General features: G+C 40.9%; 1 long non-coding RNA gene across 1 annotated transcript; it reads right to left on the minus strand.

Moving 5' to 3' along the window:
• Positions 1-823: 823 nt before the first annotated feature.
• On the minus strand, positions 824-7,461 carry LOC139605980 (uncharacterized). The gene is made up of 4 exons (XR_011684516.1): positions 6,864-7,461; positions 3,587-3,647; positions 2,344-3,490; positions 824-1,518 (listed from the first exon to the last, which is right to left on the minus strand). It is a non-coding gene; the product is annotated as an uncharacterized lncRNA (long non-coding RNA).
• Positions 7,462-8,548: the final 1,087 nt, after the last annotated feature.

Here is an 8,548-nt window from a genome sequence, read left to right on the forward strand (position 1 = left end):
TTCATTTCAGTTGTGAAACTCAACTAAACATTGGGCCATTTTATCTAAAAGCAGGTGTAAATAATTATTTTAGCCATTTAGCTCCATTCACTCTGATTCACTGAGGCAGTATCTTGAAGGAACCCACGAGTTCAATTGCAGCCAATTTTGGTACAATGGCATTGCAAGGATGTCGACAGGCTCTCCATAGATGTGGTATTGGCTTGAACCATAGAAACTGAGATGGTTTCAAACTGAGAAAGAACAGTCTGTTATCTAGATTACACCATTTAGCTAGCTTCTGCCCACCTACTTAAAAATAGCCAGACTGTTCTAATGAACTATTCCTGCATGGTGACTGCAGTGTGACTCAGGAGTCATAGTGGCCACAAGTGACAATTTCAAGTCTGACAACATTAGCTAACATCAGACATGTCCATTTCATTGTTTATTGAGGACATGGGGACATGAACCCTGCTCACTGGTGTATATTTTGGATATGATATACTCTATTTGCAACAAATAAAGAACAGGCTACCTGCAATTACACCACTGGCATGCAGTAACCAGACATCCAGGACTGTCCTGGTTTCAAACCGGGTGTCCCGAGTCCCAGCATATATCCGCTCAACACTATAATGTCCCAGTTTTCAACATTCACCACCAAAATGTCCTGATGCATGAATGTGAGGTACACTTAACAGTCCTGCGTTGGGGGTTTGAAAGTATGGTCACCTTACATTGCATGAGTTTACATCTGCCTTTATCAGTGAGGTCATTTCTGTTTTCATGTATAACTAAAAGCAAATTGTCCTTAAACTTAAGTCTGAAGGTCTGTGGACAACAGACTGCACATAAAGACAACAAAAACAGTTCCCATATACAGTATGTTTACATGTAAGATATCTAACAGTGGCTGTGTGTTGGCGCAGTGTGAAGCACAATAGGTTCTCATCTGTGTGACCAACAGTGCATGACCAGCAGTGCTGAATTTCCATATTGCAATACTAATGCACAGAGACAGTCAACCACCCTGAAAAGGCTTTGTTTATTTTCTCATCTCACTACATCCAATGGACACACCTAATGCTCCAAACAGATGTGCATACAGATTCACCTCTGATTTGCATATTTTGATTATGTGCAAATGAAAGATTTTTTTTTTGGGGGGGGGGGTGGGGGTTTATCCATCATATTGCTGTTTGGCTACTATCACACAGGGAGAGTATCACCCTCTGCTCTGAAACCAGGCGACCTCAATGGGTATCAAAGAATCCTGGAGAGACTCTGATTGACAAGTCCATTGACATGAGATCGCAGCAGCCACGGTGGCTCAGATGAAGCTATAATAGGTCTGTTTAATGACTAGTAGCCCAGAGAGCTTCTCTCTCTACCCGTATCAGTGACAGACATGCAAGCTGCTTTTCCATCCACCTCAGTGGCTAGAGGTCTGACGTATTATAAGGCATTTAATTTGAGCGCAGGACTCCGAGGGGACGCTCCTCCATTTCACTGCATTAAAAGGAGCGGACGAATGGTCTGAAAAGGATAGAAAAAAGTTCAGTTAAAGAGCGCTCCTGACCTCAATTAGTGAGCATTGCTCCTCTGAGTCTGAAGTGCTAGCTGGCATGTGATGATGCTAAGTCTTTGCCACACAAGCTCTAAACCTAAACCTGTGCAGAGGCCTACATTAAATAAATTTCCTCCCTCTATAAATAGAAAATGAAGACTGGTAGTATGAATACTGCATGTTCCTCCGTAAGGATTTTAGGGGAGTAAACAGGATGTTTTGCTCTATCTATAAATACTGCTGCGCTTCAATAGCGTTTCCTTCAGGGAAGTTGTCACTCCCGCACTGTTCTGATGTGCTGCTTCTCCTGTCTGCAAAAAAGACATCATCTTCCATTTCATCAACCGGTGCTCTCACTGTGAAACCAGCTGTGGTGCACATTCAACTAATGTGGCTCAGAAATGGAGTTGTTTGTTTGTGGTGATCCAGTTCAGAGCATCTGGTAAATGTAATATTGTTGGATTTATACCATCTTCTATGAGGGCCCCTCATAAACTTCATTGCTTTTCTGTTGCTTTCTATCTTTGTGTATTCAGGTAAGGTTATTAAGCAGTTCTATTCTTTTTTTAACCTGTCGTGCTTCATATTCAGAGCACATGTCAGACAGACAGAAGAAGCTAAGATACAGTTGCCAGGATCTGCTGAGCTCCCGAGAGCTCAACGCACTGCAACTTAAGAAAACACATGCAAATAGACAAGACACAAACAAATTCAGAAAACATCTTCATCACTTTGACAACACATGTGCTGCAAATACTCACAACCAAATACACAAACATGTTGCAAATACTCACACTGGACAAACCTGGCTGGGATGCACTTGCACTGGCTGTCGCCAACGTGGGGGCATAGAAAGAGGACAGCATTCATTTACAGTCAATAATTCGCTGAGGCATAGAAATTTAAAGATTCTGTGAATAGCACCCTAATAGTTTAGAGGGGAAGAAATATTTCATACCTGTCCCAACCTGACAGTGGATAAAGAAAAATGAGCTGCAGACCTCTGCAGGTTGTTCCCCTCCTACAGCTTCCTATCATTTTCTCTTCTCATCTCTCTCTCAGCCCTCAGTTACTGATCCTCCTACAACTGTACTCCTGTCTGTTTGTAGTGTGACATCACAGGCTTGGTCTGGGTCTTTTCCTCAGCATGGTTTTATTACTTTCTAACACAATGCACTAAATATTACAGCACACTGGACTAAATCTGAAGCTTTACTTCCCAGAAAGGGCTCCTTTGGATTAAGCTCTGCTGAGCTGCAAAATTGAACTGCCAGTCATCTATGGAAATGTGATAACAGAGGGTAACGCTCTGAGCCTGACATCTGAATTTTGATTCTAAAGCCGTCGTGGCAGAGAGTGGTGTAAAAATAAATCACGCTCTATATGTCAAGTCAAGTCAAGTCAAATTTCATTTATACTGTATGGTGCAATATCACAAATCACAAGTTTGCCTCAAGGGGCTTAACAATCTGTACAGCATCACGACACCCTCTGTCATATGACCTTCGAACTGAGCAAGGAAAACCTCCCAAAAAAACCCAATGTCATGTGTGCAGAATAGATCAACAGTGGATTCACAGATGGACAACCAGGATTACATTATATCATATATCATTATAGATTGTAAACATGAATGCAGAATAGGATCTGGGAGAACATCCACCAACTTCCAGGTATTACCAACAAATAAGACCTGAGCAACACAACCTCCTCTCCACCATGAACATCTAAAAAACCTAGACAAGCACAAAAGAGGACAAGGAAATAAACATACACACAGAGGGAGAGAGAGAGAGAGAGAGAGAGAACAAGAAAAGTGGGAGTCCTGGAGGACGAAGATCAGATCCAAAACATCTGAAATGAGGCAGCAGGGGAAGGTGAGAGGTCCCAGGACAGTTGCTGGTCCTGGAGAGATGGGCACACAGCCTGGATGTGCATGTGCTTGAGGGAATAAACAGAGAGTTAGAGAGATGCAGTGATAACAATACACTAATCGAGCAACTGTGGCTCCAGAAGTAAGGTGGGTCGTCCACTTACGAGAAGGTCAGTGGTTCGATCCCCAGTTCCACCAGTCCATGTGTCAAATGGTCCTTGGGCGCTCCATGTGTAGAAAGAGAGCAGTGTGTGAATGTGGCTGAGCACCTTAAAGTCTGAACAATTAGAAGACTTTTGGTGCAAGCATGTGGCAGGCTAGACAACAAAACATTACAATAATCCAGTCTGGATGGTGTGAATGAAGATCTCAGGGTCTGCCATAGACAGAAAAGACCAATATTTACTTGTGTTATGCCTGTGAAGAAAGGTGGTTTTGGCGATGTCTTTAATGTGCTGATCAAAAGAGAGAGTATGATCAAACAGGGTTTCGAGGCTGTCAGACTTTGAGAAATCACACAGTTATTGAGGGTTACTGTTAAATGATCAAACTGGTCTCAGTCAGGCCTGGTCCATGACCAGTCAGCATCTCAGTTTTATCTGAATTTAGGAAAACACATTTTTTGACAACCAGCTTTTCACAGCAGACAGACAGGCCTCTATTTCCATCATGTGAGGAGAGCCATCAGCTTTTAGAGGAAGATACAGGCCATCAAGGCCTGGGCCATGTAGAGGGAAGGGAAAAGAGAAATAGGGGAAATAGAGTCTGGGAAAGAGGCTGTACTGGTTCCCTGTGGAAACACTGTGATATCTTATTACCAAAGTGTTTGATGAAACATCTGGGACTCCTCAGCCCATCTTTCCTTGTTGTGTCACTTAACTCCGCCTACATTTCCTTTCATCCAGGCCTGAGTTGTGAATGTTTGATCCATCCAGAAAACCAATTACATATAGCAGGCAGCCTAATTGTCTCAAATTTAATTTAAGACACTCATTTGTTCCCCAGTCAAGAGATGGGCCAAGATTTATGCAGAGGGACCCTGTGCTGCTTCAAGCAACTGGGCAGCTTTGAAATTGAAATGCTGGCTTTTGTGTAAGAAGCAGCACTAGGCAACTTGTGATGTTCAATGTGAAGTCAGTGGTTTAAAGAGAAGGTCATTTAATTTGAGATCCTTGTCAATGCATGATATTCAGGCATGAGAGCTGTGTGCTTAAAATGCAGACTGCCACTTACTTTAAGTAGTGTAATGTACCATAGCTCTACTTTAAACCCCACTGAAAGTTCTACCATTAACCCCACTGAATTTCAATACTAAAATACAGTATTTCATTTGTATGCTCCAAGGCAGCTCAGTATTAATGAATAAGTCCGCAGATTATAAAAATTCCTATTTATCAATGCAGCACATGTCCAGAAGGCTCTACAACCATTGAAAAAAATAATAATCTGAATCATAAAAAAACTAGAATTACCACCTTGCAGTTGTATGTCACATTCAAGAGGCCCAAACAGTGTTTTGCAAAGTCTCAGTGACCTTTGACCTTTGACAACTAAAATCTAATCAGTTCATCCTTGAGTCCAGATGAATGTTTGAGGAAATTACCCCAGGGCTAAGCATGGAGTTATAAGAATATTTACTCACAGTTATTTGACAGGGAAAATGAAGAGAAGGAAATACATGTAGTAAAAGGTCTGGCTGCATGAGAATTGAACCAGGGACCCAAACCACTTGAGTCACTCTATAAAAATGTTTTCTTATAACAATAATCTAAAGTTACATGATTTTACTAATGCGCTACTTTTTGAAGTATGAAAAGAGTCCTGATTATAAACTAGGACAGTCCGCTTAAAATTAATGAATGCTCTTTAACTTTTCCAGTTGGAGAAGAAAATGGGACACAAGGTTTTTTTTTTTTTTTTTGGCACCCTACTTATCTGTGACACCATACGGATGTTTAGCTCTGGCAAGAATCAGCTGAATAAGGTGGAAAAGACAGCTGTGCTGATCTTCAGGAAGATTTTCTGGGAATGCAGGTGGATTTTCTGACCCAGAAATGATGAGGGCAGATGAAATGGACATAATAAAGGTGCTGAGTCTCAGTCACTATTAGTCACTTGTAGGGAACCTTACATCACACCTTAGGTTTTTGCCTTATTAGGGCTGAATGAAGGTGACAAAAAAAGTTAATTTTCTTTAAGTAAAAACCTATTTAAAAGACAACATTTAACACATTAAAATATGCGAGTATTATTATGAGTTGCTGAACAAGAGCTAATGCTTATTATAAGACTGCTCATTAATCCAGCGAGACAGAACTGGCATGAATGCCTTAAATTGTGGTTACTACACCTGAAACACATGAAACTTTTTCAGGGATAGTGCGACAGTAGAGATTTTTACAGTGCAAATTGGACCTAAAATAGAAACAGAGAGGTTGGGGTAGACTGGGTGAGCACTGCACCAAATTATTAAATTGAACTGCCATGCAACATGAGAGCAGAGCATACGTGGTGTAGGGTGAAGTAAGAAAAGCTACGCTCCACTTGCTTGACTGTCAACAAAATGGTGAAAAGTAATGGTGTGAGGGGTTATAATTGGGATATGGAGAAAGAAATACATGGCACTTTAGCACTTACAGTCACCATAAAACCACTGGAAGCATCAAAGAGACCACACACATCATGTGTATGTGTGTGTGTGTGTAGCTCTTGCAATTGTGCAAGTGTGGAGATCTTGCAATCGCAACACGAATTCAACCAATGCATGCGATATTTGCAATAGCTTAAAATCAGGCCAAATTACTGCAATATTTCAACAAAAAATGTTCATATTAGAAGAAGCCTGGTTATTCTGGTTGTTCTGACAAAAGAACCTAATTCAGAAATAATGAACCAAACAACATGGACTAACCAGCAGCTAGAAGCTAGAAAAACAGCAATAAGGGGGATTAACATGTTTGTCAGCCATGCTGAAGGTTGCACAGCTACTTAACAACAGCCTCAAATAGTCATTTCTGCTTGCCAAGATCAACTAAGTGAAATGACCTAGAGTGACCTCAGTGGCAGCTGGTGAATTTCTCTAAATGCTAAGGAAAGGTGCTTCACTGCTTCCTTTCTTATCTCCTTGAACATAGGGTACACTGGACCATCTTTTACGCAGCAGCAGCATTTAAAGAGACAAACCATTCATCTGTTCACCCAATGGTCACCATGACTGACAAGGGATACAGATCATCATGGAAGTTATGGAAGTAATCTTTTTAAGCTAATTCCATATCTTGCTAATATGCTTATATGTTTGAACATTCAACAATATATCAAAACCCACAGGCAAACCATGAACATTACACTACTGCTGTAAAATGATCAAAGTGATGTTGTAGCCTGTCCGTGAAGATTCTCAGTTCATGGTATTTAAGAGCTACATGAAGGCAACTGTACCTGCTTGAGGTTCTTGAAGACGTTTCATCCAAAAGGCTTCTTCAGGTGTAACTGACTGGTGGAGGGTCACGTGATTAATAGTGTGAATGGGAAGTGATCTCAAGGCAGCATTGTTAGTTGCTGATAAGTTCAGTCGTAGATCACCTCCTCTGCTTGTCGTTCCAGTTTGACGTAGATTGACGACGACAATGTGCACATTTGCAACCTTTCCATCAAGGTCAAGCTGAAGTGGTTTAGGAAAGGACATATTTGGCCACAGACTTTGAGTGGATGAATTTTGCATAGAAATTAAATTGTTACTATATTAGACGCTAGCATTTCCATTAGCACTGAAAGGTCCTACACAGTCAACCCACACAGGTGTTGTCACTTATTTCTCCTGATTAGACCTCGCGTTGGGACTTAATGGGCCTGTGGCATAGAGATGTGTTTGACTGACATCTCCCTCTTTCTCCTCTTAGTTTTGTTCCAAATTTAATTGAAGTTGCCCAGTTTCACTGAGGAAGAGGACAAGACATATTCAGTTCTACCCAGGATTTCAAGCCAGTCTGACCATCTGAAAACACCTGCTGAGCTAGTTTGCAAAGCACTTCTAAAGCTACATATGCTCATGAGCTAACTTACTTAACTTTCTATATTTTTTGTGCAATATTTCAAGTCATAAAGGAAAACATTTAGAGGGTTTTACAATTTCAGGTCTGGTCTGAGAGGCTGCTCCTATTGTGTTACAGTTTAATTGTTGAAACTACTGTGGTATTATCTTTATTTTTTTCTGTCATCTCAGGAGAAAGATGTGACCCCAAGAAAACAAACCGAGCTAATAAACAGAGTCTTTGTGCAGGGTCAGACTCCACATTTCTGGTGCACAAAAGGAAACGGTGACTTTTATAATAGCCACAGCAACCCGGCCCCGTTTCCCCAGGTGTCATGATGAGAAAATACCTTATTTTTCCTTGTACAGAAGCAGTGTTATACAAAAGATGCCCCACAAGTGTTTGTCTCTTTAGTGTCAGTGTTTTTAATTGGATTTCTTTGAAAGTTCAGATTAACCTCGAGGGGTCCTCTGTCTCTGGTTGTGGCCTGACATCCAGTTTCAACCCGCCTCTCTGTGAGGCTGATTAAATCGCTCCGTGTTTCTTGGGGCTGCTATTCATCATGTCTAGACTTGCTTTTGATTGATTCTTGTTTCGCAAACAGGAGGTGTTGCGGGGTCATGGAGGGGGGGATTCATCAGAGGATCTGTGTATTATGAGGCAGAAATATATGAAAGAAACCAGAAAAATTGCAAATTCACAATTCAGGCATTGATGTAAAGTGTGAGTGAAGAGCTGCACTTTTACACATTTACAGTGTTTCTTCTGTAGACTGAAATATGGTTCACTTGACTCCAAACTTTTTTTTTCTAAGAACTTAAATGACATAGTGAGCATTTGCAAAGAATTATCCAAACTTGTATTGATCTGTTTAATATCAGTGCACCGGACCTGGCAGCATGAGGTACATACATATATGCTTTAATTAGAATTAAAATAGAGCACGTTTGGCACTTTTGAAAGCACTCTGTGCCCTCTTGAAGACAGTCCTTTTAGACATTTAATTGGCCTCCTCATTTAAATCTCATTTGGTACTTAAGTAACACCAGTATCTTTCCATGATGGCCTATTCTTAGGCCTTATAAATATTCA

Source organism: Trachinotus anak, unplaced genomic scaffold (genome assembly GCF_046630095.1).
Source record: "Trachinotus anak isolate AG129_WGS33_773 ecotype Australia unplaced genomic scaffold, CSIRO_AGI_Tana_v1 ptg000021l, whole genome shotgun sequence".
NCBI classification, from domain to species: Eukaryota; Metazoa; Chordata; class Actinopteri; order Carangiformes; family Carangidae; genus Trachinotus; species Trachinotus anak.